Source organism: Emydura macquarii, unplaced genomic scaffold (genome assembly GCF_026122565.2).
Source record: "Emydura macquarii macquarii isolate MOO-44397 ecotype Brisbane River unplaced genomic scaffold, CSIRO-AGI_Emac_v2 contig_3692, whole genome shotgun sequence".
NCBI classification, from domain to species: Eukaryota; Metazoa; Chordata; order Testudines; family Chelidae; genus Emydura; species Emydura macquarii.
Genome location: NW_027133829.1, coordinates 12,799,777 through 12,819,898, shown reverse-complemented (window position 1 = coordinate 12,819,898; position 20,122 = coordinate 12,799,777). Strand labels below are relative to the sequence as shown.

General features: G+C 46.2%; 1 protein-coding gene across 1 annotated transcript in view; it reads right to left on the bottom strand.

Moving 5' to 3' along the window:
- ALDH18A1 (aldehyde dehydrogenase 18 family member A1) overlaps window positions 1–17,360 on the bottom strand; it is a 105,376-nt gene extending 88,016 nt beyond the window's left edge. Inside the window, exon 1 of the mRNA XM_067536991.1 lies at window positions 17,254–17,360. The gene's annotated coding sequence lies outside the window, so the exon portion shown is untranslated. The remainder of the gene's footprint in view (window positions 1–17,253) is intronic.
- Between the last annotated feature and the right edge of the window lie 2,762 nt (window positions 17,361–20,122).

The following is a 20,122-nucleotide window of genomic DNA, read 5'->3' as shown; positions in this document are numbered from 1 at the left end:
GCTCAAATTGGTCTCCCACTGCTGTAAGAGCCCCACTATGCCGACATAGTAACACTAGCTCCTGGACTGTCAGAGCACCACGGTCACATCTAGCAGCTCTCCACTGTTGAGTGCAACTGCCCAGCTGACCATGCTGGCTACACACTCCAGATACCTTCTGCCTGAAGCAGACAGGAGATATTTGATCTCCTGGGTCTGTGAGGAGGACAAGCTATGAAGGCACAACCCTAAACCAGCTGTAGACATCTACAAGCAGATTGCTCAGGGATGCAGGAGAAGGGCATGACAGGGACCAGCAGCAGTGCTGTGTGAAAGCCAAGAAGCTGTGGCAGGCATACCAGATGGTCAGGGAGGAAAGTAATCAGTCTGGTGCTGGGCCGCAGACCTGATGCTCTAGCAAAGCAGGGTGGTTAAAAATCAATGATTTTTTTAAAAAAAAAATAAAAAATAAAATCTGATTTTTATTATTTAAATCGGATTTTTTTTATTTTTGAAAGAAAATCATCAATAAAATAGTAAATCTCTCTCTCATTTAACAATTACAATTAAATCTCATCACAAACATGCTAAACCTACACTTACAGCCTCATAAAAATGAATCAATGGCTCTAGTCTGTCCAGCCTAACCACCAGCTCTTGCTTCTTGAAACTTCTGGGCTTTCAGTTTCTGAACAATAATCCTATCCAGCCTGTCTTTCTTTGCACATGTGACTTTAGTCTGCTGAGAAACAGAAACTGAAACATCTCCATTTCTCCCTTCCTCTGCCCCCATTATTCTTCCTTGAATTTTTGGAATCTCCTGGAACTTGTGGCTGAAGAGACCCAATTTCTGCCATGTTTGTCATATTTAAAGTGGTGTTTTGACCCTTTAGGCTCTGCCTTTTGCGAGCTCTTTTCTCCTCTGCTAAGCTTCCTCTTGTGGCTTTGGAGCACTTTTTTTAGCTCTTATTTCCAAAGGCTGTGGTTATCTATATCCATGTCCATTTCTTTGAGGTCTCGCTTGCATACATCCTTAAAACACCATTTGGGGCATCCTTTAGATTTTTTTTCCAGATGCCAATTCGCCTTAGAGGATGTGCTTTGGGATGTGCCTATGATTCATTTGGCACACATGCCAAAGCCAACAGAGGCATTTCTGTTTAAGGAGTGTTTGCATGCTGGGTATGCCGGCCCATTTGAGCACCTCACTGTTGGTGACTCTGTCGTGGTTGCCATAAAAACAACTGAGCAAATATTTTACCAATCAGGGGCACATTCCCATGGTTTCTCGAAACCAAAGGCTGCCTACTACTAACAGCTAGTTTAGACCCCATTATTTTATATATATAGTTGCTTTTATCTTTCTAATGTGCATTACTTTACATTTATCAACATGAAATCTCATCTGCCATTTTGTTGCCCAGTCACCCAGTTTTGTGAGATTCCTTTGTAACTCTTCACAGACAACTTTAGACTTAATAATCTGGAGTAGTTCTGTATCATCTGCAAATTTTGCCACCTCACTATTTACCCCTTTTTCCAGATCATTTACGAATATGTTGAACAGCACTGGTCCCAGTACAGATCCCTGGGGGACATGGCTATTTACCTCTATCCATTCTGAAAACTGACCATTTATTCCTACCCTTTCTTTCCTATCTTTTAACCAGTTACTGATCCAGGAGAGAACCTTCCCGCTTATCCCATGACTGCTTGCTTTGCTTAAGAGCCTTTGGTAAGGGACCTTGTCACAGGCTTTCTGAAGATCTAAGTACACTATATCCATTGGATCACCTTTGTGCACATGCTTGCTGACATCCTCAAAGAATTCTAGTAGATTGGTGAGACATGATTTTCCTTTATAAAAAATGATGCTGACTCTTCCCCCAACAAATCGTGTTCATCTCTGTGTCTGATAATTCTGATCTTCACTATAGTTTCAACCAGTTTGCCTGGTACTGAAGTTAGCCTTACTGGCCTGTAATTACCAGGATCGCCTCTAGGGCCTTTTTTAAAAATTGGCATCATATTAGCTATTCTCCAGTCATCTGGTACAGAAGCTATTTTGAATGTTAGGTTACATACCACAGTTATAGTTCTGCAATTTCTCATTTGAGTTCCTTCAGAACTCTTGGGTGTATATAATCTGGTCCTAGTGATTTATCAATTTAATAAATAATAATAATTAAATCAGTTTACTTTATCAATTTATAGACTCAGACTCTAAGGTCAGAAGGGACCAATATGATCATCCAGTCTGACCTCCTGAACAACACAGGCCACAGAACCTCACCCACCCACTCCTGTAATAGACCTCTAGCCTATGACTGAGTTATTAAAGTCCTCAAATCATGGTTTAAAGACTTCAAAATACAGATAATCCACCAGCAAGTGAGCCGTGCCCCATGCTACAGAGGAAGGAGAAAACCCCCAAAAGCCTTTTCCACTCTGCCCTGGGGGAAAATTCCTTCCCAACCCCAAATATGGTGATCAGTTAAACCCTGAGCATGTGGGCAAAACTCACCAGCCAGACACCCAAGAAAGAATTCTCTGTAATAACTCACAACCCACCCCATCTAATATCCCTTCACAGGCCATTGGCATATCTACCACCAGAAGTCAAAGATTAGTCAATTGCCAAACTAGGCTTTCCCATCATTCCATCCCCTCCATAAATTTATCAAGTTCTGTTCTGAAGCCAGCTAGGTTTCTTGACCCCACTGCTCCCCTTGGAAGGCTATTCCAGAACTTCACTCCTCTGATGGTTAGAAACCTGCATCTAATTTCAAGTCTAAACTTCCTGATGGCCCGTTCATATCCATTTGTTCTTGTGTTCACATTGGCGCTGAACTTTAATAATTCCTCTCCCTCCCTAGTATTTATCCTTCTGATGTATTTATAGAGAGCAATCATATCTCCCCTCAACCTTCTTTTGGTTGGGCTAAACAAGCCAAGCTCTTTTAGTCTCTTCTCATAAGGCAGGTTTTCCATTCCATGGATCATCCTAGTAGCCCTTCTGTGCACCTGTTCCAGTTCGAATTCATCTTTCTTAAACATGGGGGACCAAAACTGCACACAATATTCCAGATGAAGTCTCACCAGCGCCTTGTATAATGGTACTAACACCCCCCCAATCTCAGCTGGAAATACCTCGTCTAATGCATTCAAGGACCGCATTAGTTTTTTTCACAGCCACATCATATTGGTGGCTCATAGTCCTCCTGTAATCAACCAATATGCCCAGGTCCTTCTCCTCTTCTGCCACTTCTCACTTACGTGTCCCCAGCTTATAGCAGAAATTCTTATTATTAGTCCCTAAATGCATGATCTTGCACTTTTCATTATTAAATTTCATCCTATTTCTATTACTCCAGTTTACAAGGTCATCCAGATCTTCCTGTATGATATACCGATCCTTCTATGTATTGGCAATACCTCCCAACTTTGTGTCATCTGCAAACTTGATTAACACATTCCCTCTTCTTGTGCCAAGATCAGTAATTAAAATGTTAAATAAAATCGCAAGACCGATCTCTGAGGAACTCCACTAGAAATCTCCCTTCAGTCTGACAGTTCACTTTTCAGTATCACCCGCTGCAGTCTCCCCTTTTCCACCTTTCAATGTTCATATTAATCCCATCTTTTCCAATTTATCTAATAATTCCCCATGTGGAACCATATCAAATGCCTTTCTGAAATCTAGGTAAATTAGATCCACTGCAATCCTTTTGTCTAAAAAATCTGTTATCTTCTCAATAAGGAGATCAGGTTGGTCTGGCACAAGCTATCTTTTGTAAAGCCATGTTGTATTTTATCCCAATCCCTCAATGTCCCATTTAACCTCAATATCTTTAATTATTTTCTTTCAAAAATTTTTCCAAGATCATGCATACTACCGAGGTCAAACTAACAGGCCTGTAGTTACCCAGATCACATTTTTTCCCTTTCTTAAAAATAGGAACTATTAATAGGAACTAACAATTCTCCAGTCATACGGTACAGCCCCTGAGTTTACAGATTCATTAAAAATCCTTGTTAATGGGTTTACAATTTCATGTGCCAGTTCCTTTAATATTCTTGGATGGAGATTATCTGGCCTCCCTGATTTAGCCCCATTAAGCTGTTCAAGTTTGGCTTCTACCTCAGATGTGGTAATTTCTACTTCCATATCCTCCTTCCCATTAGCCACCCTACCACTGTCCCCAAGCTCATCATTAGCTTCAATAAAAACGGAGGCAAAGTATTTGTTTAAACATTTGGCCTTGCCTAGATTATCCTTAATCTCCACCCCATCCTCAGTGCTTAGCGGTCCCACTTCTTTCTTTGGTTTCTTCCTATTTATATGGCTGTAGAACCTTTTACTATTGGTTTTAATTCCCTCTGCAAGGTCCAACTCTACTTGGCTTTTTGTCTCTCTCTTTATCTCTACATGCTCTGACCTCCAAGAGGCAGCTTTCCTTGCTGATCCCTCCCATCTTCCACTACTTGTAGGCTTTCTGCTTTCTCCCTGTCTGAAATGCTTATTCATCCAGCTTGGTCAACAACTTGTTCCAAAGCCTCTTCTAATGATACCTCAATCTGGGACAGTTCCTCAGATTTGTCACCTAAAAAGAATGGCTCAGGTTTGGGAATCTCCCTCACATCCTCAGCTTGAAGACTGATGCAAAGAATTCATTTAGTTTCTCCACAATAACATAATGTTTCTTGAGTGCTCCTTTAGCATCTCGATCGTCCAGTGGCCATAATGGTTGTTTAGCAGGCTTCCTGATTCTGATGTACTTAAAAAAAAATTGTTACTTTGAGTCTTTAGCTAGCTATTCTTCAAATTCTTTTTTGGCCTTCCTAATTATATTTTTACACTTCACTTGCCAGAGATTATACTCCTTTCTACTTTCCTTAATAGGATTTAACTTCCACTTTTTAAAATGATGCCTTTTTGCCTCTAACTGCTTCTTTTACTTTGTTGTTTAGCCACAGTGGTATTTTATTGGTCCTCTTACTATGTTTTTTAATTTGGAGTATACATTTAAATTGAGCCTCTATTATGGTGTCTTTAAAAAGTTTCCATGCAGCTTGGAGGGATTTCACTTTTGGCACTGTACCTTTTAATCTGTTTAACTAACTTCCTCATTTTTGTGTAGTTCCCCTTTCTGAAATTAATTGCTATCACAGTGCTTTACTGTTCTCTCCCACCAATCCCCACAGGGATATTAAATTTTATTATGTTATGGTCACTATTGCCAAGTGGTAACAATGATCAGATCCAGTGCTCCACTTAGAGCTAAATCAAGAATTGCCTCTCCTCTTGTGGGTTCCAGGATTAGCTGCTCCAAGAAGCAGTCATTTAAGGTGTCAAAGAACTTTTATCTTTGCATCCCATCCTTAGATGACATGTACCAAGTCAGTATGGGGATAGTTGAAATCCCCATTACTGACTTTTGTTATTTTTATAGCTTCTCTGATCTCCCTGAGCATTTCACAGTCACTGTCATCATCCTGGTCAATTCATTTAGCAATTCTGCCATTGCCACAATTTCTGTTACTGTTTCCCCTACCACTCCACTGAGTAATGGGCCTATTCTGTCCTTGGTCTTCCTCTTACTTCTAATGTATTTGTAGAATATATTCTTGTTACCCTTTGTTTCTGGCTAGTTTAATCTCATTTAGTGCCTTGGCTTTTCATGTCCCTACATACTTGTGTTGTTTGTTTATATTCATCCTTTGTAATTTGACCTAGTTTCCACTTTTTGTAGGACTCTTTTTTTGAGTTTCAGATCATTGAAGGTCTCCTGATTAAGCCATGGTGGTCTCTTGCCATACTTCCTATCATTCCTATGCCGTGCAATAGTTTACTCTTGTGCCCTTAATGATGTCTCTTTGAAAAACTGCCAACTCTCCTGAGCTGTTTTTCCCCTTAGACTAGCTTCCCATGGGATGTTACTTACCAACTCCCCAAGTTCGCTAAAGTCTGCCTTCTTGAAATCTATTATCTTTATTGTGCTATTTTCCCTCCTCCCACTCTTTAGAGCATGTGTACACTGCCGTGAGGGCAGGCATCAATGCAGCAGCATCAATTGAGCAGTGGAAGGTAGCATCAATGGGAGATGCTCTCCAATCGATATAGCATCATGAAGACACCACACTGCGCAGACATAAGTACGTCGACATGAGATACGCTGGTTACATTATATAACTAACCTATCCCACATCGACGCAGGGCGGCAGTGTATACCAGGCCTTAGAATCACTGAACTCTACCATTTCATGATCACTTTCACTCAAGCTGCCTTCCACTTTCAAATTCTCAACCAGTTCCTCCCTATTTGTCAAAATCAAATCGAGAACAGCCTCTCCCCTAGTAACTTTCTCCACCTTCTGAAAAAAAAATTGGTCTCCAATACCTTCCAAGAACTTGTTGGATAATCTGTGCCCTGCCATGTTATTTTCCCAAAAGATGTCTGGGTAGTTGAAGACTCCCATCACCACCAAGTCCTGTACTTTAGATGACTTTGTTAGTTGTTTAAAAAAGCCTCATCCACCTCTTCTTCCTGGTTAGCTGATCTGTGATAGACCTCTTTTATCCTTACCCAGAGACTTAACAAGTCTCCTGTTTCCATCTCAACCTCAGTCCAAGTGAATACATTTTTAATATATAAGGCAACACCACCTCCCATTTTTCCTCTGCCAGTCCTTCCTGAGCAAGCTGTACCCTTCTATACCAACATTTCAGTCATGAATATTATCCCATCAAGTCTCTGTGATGCCAACTATGTCATAGTTGTGTTTATTAACTAGCATTTCAGGTACTTCCTGCTTATTCCCCATACTGCTCACATTACTATACAAACATCTCAGACAGGGTTTCTCAACTACTGGTCCATGGACCAGTGCCGGTCCCTGAGATCTCCCTGACACAGCTTACACACGGCTTAGGAAGGCAGCAGGCTGATCCCTGGTAGCAAAAAGATTGAGAAACACTGATCTAATCATAGAATCATAGAATATTAGAGTTGGAAGGGACCTCAGGAGGTCATCTAGTCCAACCCCCTGCTCAAAGCAGGACTAACCTCAGCTATATCATCCCAGACAGGGCTTTGTCAAGCCTCAGCTTAAAAACCTCTAAGGATGGAGATTCCACCACCTCCGTAGGTAACCCATTCCAGTGCTTCACCACCCTCCTAGTAAAAAACTTTTTCCTAATGTCCAACCTAGACCTCCCGCCCTGCAACTTGAGACCATTGCTCCTTGTTCTGTCATCTGCCACCACCGAGAACAGCCTAGCTCCATCCTCCCTGGAACCCCCTTTCAGGTAGTTAAAGGCTGCTATCAAATCCCCCTCACTCTTCTCTTTTGCAGACTAAACAAGCCCAGTTCCCTCAGCCTCTCCTCATAAGTCCTGTGCTCCAGCCCCCTAATCATTTTTGTTGCCCTCCACTGGACTCTCTCCAACTTGTCCACAAGTCTAAGATACTGATTTGATTTGCCCTGTATGTTCCCTCGCCTCTCCCTTATCCCTGCTGTAATGGCCCATGTTCCCTCCAATTTCCAACTCTTTTCTCCCAGGTCTCCATGTTTTTTACTTACCTGTGGGCATATGTCACCTGCCCCTGTTGAACCTAGTTTGAAGTCCTCCTCACTAGGTTAGCCAGTCTGTATTCACATATGCTCTTCCCCTTCCTTGATAGGTGGACCCCATCTTTGCTTAGCAGTCCTTCTTCGCAGAACAGCATCCCATGGTCAAGGAAGCCGAAGTGCTGCTGGAGACACCATCCTCACAGCCAGGCATTCACCTCAAGGATGCCTCTGCCTGGGCTCCTTTCCTTGACCGGAAGGATTGAAGAGACCATCACCTATACCCCCAGCTCCTTCACCCTTACTCCCAGAGCCCTGTAGTCATGTCTGATCTGCTCAGGGTTATACCTCGCAGCATCATTAGTGCCCACACAGATGAGCAGCAGGGGGTAGTACTCAGAAGGCTAGATGATCCTCGACTATCCCTCCGTCACGTTTCAGATGCGGGCCACTGGAAGGCAGCATACCTCCCCGGGTGTCATATCAGGCCAACAAATGAGTGCCTCTGTCTCCCTCAAAAGAGAGTCACCAACCACCACTACCTTGTGTTTCCTCCTAGGAGTGTGATCCTCTCAGCCTTGGGGGTACATGGTTTCTCCTCCTCCACCTTTGGAGGTGATTCCTCATTGCTCGTTTCCAGGGCAGCATGGTGGTTCTTCATCACTATGGTGGGTGGGTTGGGAGTAGGGGTGGAGCACTACCTACTGCCAGAAGTAACAGCAATCTGTGTCCTGCTTGTGACAGAGCCATATTCTCCTCCCACGGAGGCAGGATAGCAGTCATCTCTAGCAGGATAGTTTCCTCAGCCTTGGATGTCTCCCTACGAATACTTTTTGAATTCCTCTTGAGTACGGATGCTCCTCAGCCTAGCCACCTCCTCCTGTAGCTCTTCCACCTGCTGTATGATGTGCATTATATGCCATAAGGGTTAAGGCAGGACTCCATAAATTTACTTTGTAGCTAGGAGCCAGCCCAAAAATTAAGGAGCCAGAAAACGTGGGCCCAGCCGCGGGGCGCCCTGGCCGGAGCCCAGCAGCCACTCTCCCCTCCTGGCCCTGCCCTTTCCCCCTGCCCCTCTCCCACAACATGGGCCCAGCGGTGGAGTGCCCTGGCCGGAGCTCAGCAGCCGCTCTCCCCTCCTGGCCCTGCCCTTTCCCCGCACCCCTCTCCCACAACGTGGGCCCAGCAGCAGGGTGCCCTGGTGGAAGCACAGCAGCCGCAGCGCTCCCCCCTTCCAGCTCCGCCACATGGATGCAGTGGTGCCCTGGCTGGAGCGTGGCGGCCACTCCCCCAGGGACCCAGTCTTTCACTGGGAGAAATACTAGGCATCAGAATTAAATTCCTAGGCGACATGGCGACCTGGCGCCCGGGGTTTATCGAGCCCTGGGTTAAGAGGATCTAAAGTTTCACAAATGTGGTATTCTTTCTGTGGAGCAGGTTAAGTGTTTAGAGTGGAGTGCAAGTATAGACAGCTCCTGTTAAGTACAATACAAAGGCAAATGACTAGTATGTCTTACAGGCATGTTGGATCAGCACTCAAAAAGAGGGTAGAGTCAAGGTAAGAGAATCAAGGTATATGACCATGCATTTCCTGGTTTTCAGAAGTATGAGGTTTGCTGAACTCAGCATTCTGGGCGGATACTATATATACCATGGGACAACTTTAACTGTATTAAAGTTTCTGTCAGTGAATTTCCTAGGTTTTTGTTTTTTTAAAAAACAGAAAGACAAGTGTCGTTAGAAATCAGAGGTCAGTAGGCAGTTGTAATTTGCAGCTGAAATATGACTGTGGCCAGGAAATTATACCACCACCTACTTCTTACACCGAGATCTACTAATGAAAAGCATAAAGAGGGAAACATTATCATTGTTGTACAGATGGAGAAACTAAGGCACAAGGCAGTGAAGTGCATTGGCCAAGTCACCCAGCAGGCAAGGGGCAGGGCCAGCAATAGAGCCCAGGTTTTCTCAGTACCAGTCCACTGTTCTCTCTACTAGGATACACAGTTATTATGTGAGTCTTAAATATCATTCACAGTACACTTTTCTTTTTTAAAATAGTGGAAAGGAGATAATAGCAGTAGCTAGAAATGTTTTTAATTACTGTACTAACAAGTCCACTGAGAAAAGTCTCAAACATGGTATATCCCAAGAACTTGACAGTTGTGTTACATGGTGTTACCAGTCTTCCCTCATGACTATAATTATTGTATCTCCTCCAACAGCTCATCCTCTCCATCCCTTCAATCCATTAACACTTTCTAAGAACTATTTTTGTGCACACCTGATTGCTAATCTGTGAACTTCACTAACCCTACACCACAACCCCGTAAAGCACAGCAAATTTTAAGACAATCCAGATATGCACATGGATTTTAGAGCAGTTAGCAGAGTTTCTCTTTAAAGGATGATTCTTCTCTGCTATAACATTGTATAAGCAAAGCAGTTACTGGCTATATATCCAGATCCGCAGCACAAAATAATCCTGAAAACACAGGAGGCTTTGCGAGGTTAGAAGTGGCCCATTCTTCTCAACATGATGAACTCAGCTGAATGAGAACACCCCACAGCAGGGGTAGTCAACAGCCAGATCACAGGCTAAATCCAGACCGCCAGTTGGTTTTCAATGGACCACGTGGGCTGAAGCCAAGCCAGGGCTGGAGGCATGCCCAATCCCCAACGCAGGGCTCCCCCCAACAGGGGCTGGGCAGTTGGGCCAGGCTGTGGGACAAAGTTGTGTCTTGGGGGGCAGCCACAGCCCTACCAGCAACAACGCAGGGAAGGGGGGTGAGCGGAGACGTTTGGGAGGGGAGAGGGGACATCTCCACATACCTCCAGCAGGGAATCTAATGTCTCCCCTATGCCCTGCCCCTCCAATCAGAGAGTGATGAGGTGTCATGTGCTCATTCTGAAGCCCAATCAGAGTGCAGTGCTGTAGGGGCCCTAATTCAAAATCTTCTCTGCTTCCCGCAGAGGTGGAGGAACCAGCTGGGCCATGGAGTCACAACTCATGGGCCATGGGTCCCAAGCTCTACCAGGCAACCTGGCTGGTAAGTGCTTGTGCCAGGGGACCAAGCATGGCGCACACACCCCAAAAACCCCCTTACCTTGAAGCCCTGTGCCCCCCATCTTTCATAGCCAGTTCATGGAGCACTCTCCAGCCCCCTCCCCAAACCAGCCTCTTTTCCTTCCCAGTCCACCTCCAGTCACCCGCTTCTATCACATCCTGGCCTCCCCCACCTCCTCAGGGCTGTATCTGGAGTCTCCTTGGTCCCTCCCGCTATCCAGAGCCTCCTTTCTGCCCCCCTGCTATTCCAGCCGCCAAAAGGGCATCACACCGCTAGCTGAATCAGAGTACAATAGCTTCACCTCCTGACTCTGAGTTCAAAGTACTCTCAGACACACGCTGCTTTGCTGCCCAGATCCCAGCCCATACCTACTCCTCCTTCCTCCTGCCCCAGTCTCTGCTATTTGGTTCAATTGGGGGCATGGAGGCATGAGCAGCAACTCAGGAGGCTCAGGACAGCTCCACACACCGTTTTCAGTTTAGGGAAATATGGTCACCCTACTCTTCGGGCAGGGAGCTTGCAGGCGATCTGGGAGTTGGGGATGGAAATCAGGGATTATATATCTGTAATAATTTTATTTGACAAAACCAAAAGTTAATACTCTTTGTAACTGCAAAACAAATCAAAACATTTAAAATAGTTGTCTGAAAGTGTTTTAATGCTAATATTTGCATCTATTTGACATTTCATCTATGTACTTTCTCAAGGTCTCAGATTTATTACATCTTTCTTGGAGGTTATTTTTAGATTATTATAGTGTTTGATTTTATTTTTCATGTAATGCACTAAAAGTATAAGCAATAGGCCCTGGGTATATTACACAGCATTGTATGTGTTTGTGGAACAGAAACACTTGCTCCAATATTTCTCTGGAGCCTGGACCTTGACTGTACTTTGACCAAGAAATTTGGACCTTGACAAAAAATAATTGACTACCCCTACCCCACAGAGATTCTTAGATTCCAAGGCCAGAAAAGCCCCTAGTGATCATCCAGTCTGATCTCCTGTACAATCCAGGCCATAGAACTACCCCAAAATAATTCCTAGAACATCTCTTTAGAAAAAATCCAATCTAGATTTAAAAACTGTCAGCAATGGAGAACTGTAACTTTTGGGGCATTTAAAGTGTTTTTAAATGATTCCCAATTATCATTGACATTTTCTGATTTAATTCTTTCTCCCAGCTGATCTGGCTCTTGTTTTCAGCTTTGTGAAATTGGCCCTTTAAAGCATCAAGTATGTATACTACTGGTCTGGACTTTATTCTGTTTGCACATTGTAAATGTGATCAGGTCATGATTTCTTGCACGGAAGTTATTATTAATTTTTAGTTCTGTGAATGGTTCTTTTTTGTCAAGACGAAAACTGACATGATAGATTCACCATGGGCTGGATGCAATATTTTTTTGAGTTAGGAAACAGTCATCTAACAGATTTAGAAATTCCAAGGATATTTTAGTACTAGCAGCGGGAGACCTCCAGCACACATCACTCAAATGGAAGTCCCCCTGGTCACGCAGCTTTTTTTCCTACCCATTATATGTATGTGCATAAAAAGCCGGTCTTGTTCCCAAATGTGATTTAGTGGTCTCTAGCAGACACCAACTAATACTCCATCTTGTGCTTTATCCGTGAGGACACTGATCTATAACCATTCGAAAATCATTTTCTTCCAAATTATCAGCAACTTGGAAACAGGTTATGCGATTTTTGACAGAGTCATAGAATCATAGAAGATTAAGGTTGGAAGGGACCTCAGTAGGTCATCTAGTCCAACCCCCTGCTCAAAGCAGGACTAACCTCAGCTAAATCATCCCAGCCAGGGCTTCGTCAAGCTGGATCTTAAAAACCTCTAAGGATGGAGATGCCACTGCCTCCCTAGGTAACCCATTCCAGTGCTTCACCACCCTCCTAGCGAAAAACTTTTTCCTAGACCAACCCCACTGCAACTTGAGACCATTGCTCCTTGTTCTGTCATCTGCCACCACTGAGAACAGCGTAGCTCCACCCTCCCTAGAACCCTCTTTCAGGTAGCTGAACACTGCTATCAAATCCCCCTCACTCTTATCTACTGCAGACTATACAAGCCCAGTTCTCTCAGCCTCTCCCTGTAAGTCCTGTGCTCCAGCCCCCTAATCATTTTTGTTGCCCTCCTCTGGACTCTCTCCAATTTGTCCACATCCTTTCTGTAGTATGCGGCCCCAAACTGGACACAATACTCCAAATGTGGCCTCACCAGTGCCGAATAGAGGGGAATAATCACTTCCCTCGATCTGCTGGCAATGCTCCTATTAATTCAAGTATAGAGTGCCACTTCCCCTCCCTCGTTGCCCACTCAACCCTTCCTAAATAGGTTATAACTATTGATTTGTAACACTGAATGAATACACCTGAAACAATAGCTATGAGGGCATGTGAACTGCTTCATTCAGCTCAGTGAGTGTGCCAATCCCCGCCCGCCAGTGATGTGCATCAAGCATACCCGTCCTCCACTCCTCATCACAGTCACAGCAGTGCATTCTTGGTGAATCTCCTGTTCTCACCTCCCCATCCAAGATTCAGGTTCACATGGGGGGCAAAGAGGGGTTCAGATGTCAACCCCAAATCCCAGCATACACATGAAGGTAGGGTGAAGGGCTCAGGCACCCCCGCCCCCCAAATCTTGGTGTACACACAGAGGAGGGAAGAATATGGGAATAAATGTGTGGTGCCCCGCCCCTATTCTCCCCCAAATTACCCTGCCTAGTGTCCTCACCCTCTCCCACCTGAATCCCCCAAGCCTTCTCCCCATCCCCGTTTACCTCCCTCTCCTCACTGCAGTCCCTCCATTTCCCCCACTTGCCTGCCACGTAATCCTCTTCCTCCAGCAAGCAACTGAATGTCTAACTTTTTTCCTCCAAGAATATTTTGATTACTTTCCCCTAAAATTAAAAAAACCCGACAGGTTTTGGCAACAAATCTTCAGACCATTTTCTGATTTCTGCGCTAGGTGAGAAACTGACACTAGCTGGGTGGGTCAGGATCAAAGGTTAATTCTTATCCCCTTGAGCTATCCAGCTGCAGTGACGCGCTCCATGCTACAAACTCCCTGGGCTCCTCTGTCTGCACACGCTCATTGTCATCTGTTTAGCTCTTGAACTATTAGGCACATACATAAAATAAGAACTAAACTTTTTGGCAAATATTCTGAATTTTGATCCACCAAAGAGGCAATGGTTGCCAGGCACTAGTTGAGCATAACCCTTAAACAACTAAGACCCCTGTGCCAGGATTAAAGCTCTGACTTGATCCCCTGGTCTGGACAAAAAATGTTAGTAGACTGTCAACCTCAAGAAAAGCTGTTTGGGAGGGCCTGTGACAAAGGGTTTTCAAAGACACAGGTCACGCAGCTTTGGCCCACCCAGCACCCTCATTAGTCACACCAAATTTCAAAGCAAACTGGGTAACCATACAGATTTTACAGCACTTAAACATAAATGCTCATCTAAACCTACAGCCAGTGTTTTCAATATTGTTTCTCCAAAGAGGTAATGGGTGTAATGGAATGCTAAATTGTATTATACTGTTCAGCCACTGGTGGTGCTATGTGTAACTACAGTTAACCTGAGCCCTGCCTGGCAGAGCATTAAAGGATCTTATAGCGAACACATATGGCGTGTCTGTCTCTCTCTCTTTGAAAAGGAAGCTTTGTGACTGGTCCATAGCAGGTACAGAGGCCTGACCTGATGGTAGCAGCCCTGCAACCTACCATGTACAAAGAAATACCCCAGCTAGTGCATGACACCTGTTATATAAGTCTTAAGTGACTGAGCTCCTTTTGGACCCAATTAAAATGACTAGTTGATACCCCCTCAATGTGTATGCAAAAAATGAAGTTGTTAGAATCTGTCAATCTTAAATCAAGCTTTTTTTTTCAGAAACTGTATTTCAGGAACCTTTCGGTCAAATGACTCCAAAATCTAATCACTAACTCTATTCTGCACCACCATCATGAGTCACACCAAATTTCAAGGCAATCCAGATAACCATGTCATTTTAGAATTGTCCTTTAAGGTTGGAAAGCCATTTCTGTTGAACTACACGGGAACTGGTGCTCCCCTATAAAATAGTGGTCTTGGTAATAAAAAACAAAAAAACCCCACAAACCACAATTGTTGGATCTCTTTTAAACCTATTTTAGTGCATTAGGAAACAGAACAAACATAAAAATTAATTTCAATTTCAAAGAATAAGGTATGGAAACCATGTTGGGATTTTTTAAAAGATACAACAGAAAAGAATTACATTACAATGTAAGAAAAGGGATAAAACTATTATTTAACTTAAAATATTATTTTGCAAACTAGTGCAATCAAGATAAAACTGGAGAAATGCCATAGTCTGGTTTCTGTCCTTGTAATTTATAGAGCTCAGGGTTTTTTGTTTTTGTTTTGTTTTGTTTTGGGGGGTGGGGGGTGGAAGGAGCCTTTGGGCTAGCACAAGTGTTTATGGCAACACATGCAACCATTTCTTTACTCTAAAATAAGACTTTGCCCCTCATTCCATAACATATCTTTAAACTTAATCTCTTACAAATTATCTGAATCAAAGATTTTTTGAAAATCTAAGTAAATTACATCCATTGGATCATCTTTATTTCCTATTATATTACCACTATCAAAGAATGAGCAGGTTACAGGGACACAATTTCTTCTTGCGAAAGCTGTGCTAGTTTGACCCTCATTTTGTTCTGTGGAGATGTGTTGTGCAACAGGAACAGTTTTATCACTGAGCACTATCTGAGTAAAATCTTGGAATAACTGCTAAGTGTCACAGAAACATCACAAATGCTTGAACATTTTAATTTTACCAGGCATCTCCTATTCAGAAGACTAAGCCCCACAGCCAGAAGCAGATACAAACCATTAGTGGGATGCACCAATGAGGTTCAGGTGTATCACCTCAGCTTTTAGGTAGGGTACTGGAAAAAAAATTTAGAATGTTTGTTATGGGGCTACTTTTTTTTTTTTTTTTTTAATTTAAAGTCAATTTCACCCTATTAGGTATCCTGAGTTTGAAGTTCACCCCTCTAGCTGCTGGAAGAGAAAAGGAGCTCTCCTTCTATCCCCCACCACCATCCCTGCATCCCTCCCCAGTATGGGGTTAGACTCATAATGCTCTATCCAAACTGACGTGAAAATGTAAGTATGGCTGTTATTTTACCCCGAAGCCTAGCATTCTTTTTTGTATGTCTTCCTCCACCATGCATAGCTCCAAAGTTGTTTTTTGCTACTCAGAGCTTTCCAAATAACAGCAGAGTAAAACTGATATATATGATATGATATTCAGAGGCTGAATAGCAGCAAGGAAACTGACTAGTCTTGTTAACTTCACTCTGCTAAGGATGCTTAGGAAAGTTCTGCAGAAGTCAACAGGTTAGCCACCCCTCCCTAGTGCAGGTCAGGGATCTGGAACAGTTTTTTCTATAAACCAACACCTTAGGGATAATATGCAAATGTGACAGGGCTGTGTACAAGAGTTGCCAACTGCTCTGCTCCTGGGACTAGGCAGCACATGGCAATGCAGTGTCCCTCCACAGCCTTCATCAAGTAGGAGAGAGTTCCTCCTCCTCCTCTGAGCCTGGCTCCATTTTCCTCCCCATCTGTCTGACAGGGGAGCACACCCTCCTCGTCTCCAAAAGAAAAACCCAGGAACAGGTTCCGCTAACCAACCGCAATCGGGGCAGGCTCCCTGAGGCCGAGCAAACAGACACAGGCGCACCCCTTCGCAGCACAGGAGCCCTGCTGTCGCTGCAGGGGCGCCTGCTTGTCTCAGCCCCAAAGGCTTGGTCCCAGGGGTCCGGCAGCAGCCAAGATGCGGGTCTGACCCGCCGGACCGGGATGGGGCAAATGACATCGCGGGTCACCTGCTGGAGAGTGCCCGGGGCACCAAGCCACCACGATACACCCGCACCCGGCCCAGAGACATTCCGGCTTCCCCCACCCCACACCCCCTCTTCTGGCAGCCTCACACCCTTACCCCCGGGATGCCCCCGCCAGCCTCCAGACATGCCGCTCCCACCTCACCCGATCCTCGCAACTTGCACCCCCCGCTCTCCCCCCACCCGCCGCTACCCCTGCAGCAGCCTCGAGCCGCACCGGCACTCACCCCCCGAGCGCACCCCGGCTCCTGACAGCTGCAGCCGCCCCAGCACCCCCACCGCACCGGCACTCACCCCCGAGCGCACCCCGGCTCCTGACAGCTGCAGCCGCCCCAGCACCCCACCGCACCGCACCTCCCTCCCCCACGCTATCCCCCAGCCGCCCCATCTCCCCGCCCCCACCCCGCTATCCGCCAGCCGCCCGGCACCCCCCTCACACAAACCCCGCTCCTGGCAGCATCCATCCCCCCCGATGCCCCCCAGCTCCTGGCCTCACCCACCCTCCCCCAGCTCCTCCACTCACCCCAGACCCTCGGTAGCTTCCCCCAGCTCCCGGCACACCTCGCCCCACCCATCGCAAGCACCCTTCCCCGGACCGGGATTCCTCTGCCAGTGCGCCGCGCCGCGCCGCGCCGGGCCTCCCTCAACGGGCCGCGCCCCCCGGCCCCAGGCTTGCGCCGCGCCGCGCCGGCCCCTGTTTCCAAAGGCACTTACGCACGTACGTCCAGCTGGGCCAGAAGGCGCTGCGAGCAGGCTCCGGCCGTCCCGTGCGGGGCGGGGCGGGGCGGAAAGGGCGGCCCGGGACCTCACGCTGAGCGGGACAAGCGCCACCGTAACCCTCTCCGGGGCAGAGGGAGGGCAACTTCCGGTCCGCCCCGCCCCGCCCCGCCCCGCCCGACTCCACTCCACACCTCCCCCAGCGTCCGCCCCGCCGGCCGCCTCCCTCAGGCCGGGGTCCGCCGAGCGCCCCGGTGCGCGCGCGCACTCAGGTTGCCTCAGCCGCACCCTCCCCCGTCCCCCGCACCACCCTAGCCCAGGACCAGGCCCCCCTGGGCCCCGCCCCCCTCACCTCAGCTGTACCCGCCATCACCGCCTGCCCCCCGAGCCACAGGCAGTCCCCCATGTACCGCCGCCTGGGCTCAGTGCCATGACACGCGTGACCCTGGCTCTGGCTGGCAGATGCCCGCCCTTGGGGCTGCCAGGCCAGGTGTGTGCTCCCTTCCCTTCCCTTCCCTGCCGGGTCTCAGCCGGGGGCACGTGAGGGGCCTGCTGTCCGCTGGCTAACAGCAATGCCTGAGATGCTCTAGGAAGGTGGCCAGTGCCCAGGCGGGTAACGCCTGTGAGGCGTGGTTTGTGATGGGGTGATAGCCACAGGAAGAGAGAGTTTCCTTGTTTGAAAGCTTTATTTTCTTGTCAACTACAAGTTACAAACAAAACGGGAGGGACCAAATTTACTCTGGAAACAGGTTGAATCAAGAAACAGACAAGTTGCAGGTGCTAGCCATGTGTGACCTGGCACCTTCCTGAGATGGAGTGTTAATCAAGCTCTTAGAGAGACAAGGTGGGTGAGGACCCACTTCTCTTGGTGAGAGAGACACACTTTCAAGCTTACAGCTTTTTTCCAGATCAGTATCCTGGGACTGACATGGCTACAACAGCACTGCATACAATAAAGTTATAATAGTATAAGTTTGTTATTGCACTTACTCAGCCGATGGCACGTGCCATGTGACTAAGACACAAGCGGCAGGTGGCTTGAACCATGCAGTCAAGACCCAGATGGATAGCATGCACTGTACAACCGAGATCCAGGAGGACAGCACCCACCCTGTAACTGAGACCCGGATTAGAACATACCACCTGACTCAGACCCATTTTGGGCATGTGCTGTGTGACTGAGAACCAGATGGTTATCATGCACCATATGACTGAGACTCAGATTGGCAGCCCATGCCATTCAACCAAAACCTAAATGAGGATGGGGCAGTATATGTCAGGATGCTCTAGGGTACAGGATGTGTGAGTGTGGTACTGGGGAGAGGCTTGGGGAGATGGGAGAATGGATGATTGGAAAGTTATAAGGGAGAAAGAAGGGTTGAACTCTTATTCACAGGGGAGCTTAAGAAAGGGACAGAGGTGTATTGTTGGTGGGGAAGCAGCAGTTACTAAGAGAAGGGTTTGTGAACTCCTGTTGGGGGAGATGGGGTGAGGCAGCTCTAAAAATCTCTGTGCAGAAAACTGGGGAAATGCAAAAGCGATTCAGCAGCCAGGTTCAAAACAGACTTCTCAATCCCTGGAATTTACTCAAGAAAAGCTTATAAAGTATCAGATTCGGAATGTCAGGCAGGAGCAGAAACATAGACCAGGATCGAGTTACACAAACCAGAAGCGAAGGACTTTGTACACAAGTGACAAAAGGTTTTTTTTCCACTCAGCACAATTACCGATTAATAATTCTCAGCGTCGCTCTCCCTCCCCACAAGGGCTGTTCTTCTCCACCTCTTACTTCTCCCTGCTCTGAACCTAATGATTACACTTGCCCACCTCTTTAGCCTTCCCCTTGCCCTCCTCCCCACACCTTTATGGGCCCATATCTTCTACTGGCTGCCCCTCATTGCTGTACATACCACTGAGAAGTCTGTGCCAGCTTCTCTACCACTGGTTTGCTTTTCCAATATGCACTGCCACACCTTTGGTATCTGGCCTGAACTAGCAGTTGGAAATTTGCAGTAAGTGAGGAAAGAAGGGTGTCTGGCAGCAGGAGGTAGATCAATTGGGACTGTTCACTTTAGAATTCCAAAATAGCCCCTGCTGTCCCCAAAAAACTTACAACCTAGACAAATAGGCCCCATTTATATTATAAGGCAATTGTATGTAGCCACCATTAGCTCCAGCACTTGCAAGTGTCCACACACAAAACTGCTCCCAGCTTTGCATAAGCTTTGTAAGTACTGTTACACTTGCACTACCTCCACGATATTCTTGACAACACCTCTGCCTGCACTGGTTAGATTCATATCAGTGAAGTGCTAGTATTGATGATAAACACAGGCATTGCAGTCACACAGGTATAGCTGGTCCTCCCAACTTGGTCATACGGTTTAAGGCCAGAAGGTACCACCAGATCATCTAGTCTGATCTGCATACCACAGGCACCATCATCATCACCATCACCACCCACATACTAAACCCAACAACTGAAGCAGAGCAAAGTATTATAGCCCTCAGAAGACTTAATAGTAAGTCCCAGAGGTTGAGAATAGGAGAGAAATGCACTAAATCCCAATGTCCCCACAATGGAAGGGAAATGATTAAATGAGATATAACCAGATAATCTTGGCAAGTGACCCGCACCCATATGCTGCAGAGGAAGGCAAAAAAAACCCTAGATCACTGCCAATCTGAGCTCCTTTCTGACCCCACATGTGAGCAAGGAACAGCCAGCTAAGCACCTGAGAGAATGCTCAGTGCCACCTTAGAATACATTAAGAGACAGGGAGGAAGAATCCTTCACTGACCCCTACATGTGGCCAGTTGAAACCCTGAAGCATGACCTTTAAGGAACATAAGACAAACCAGAATT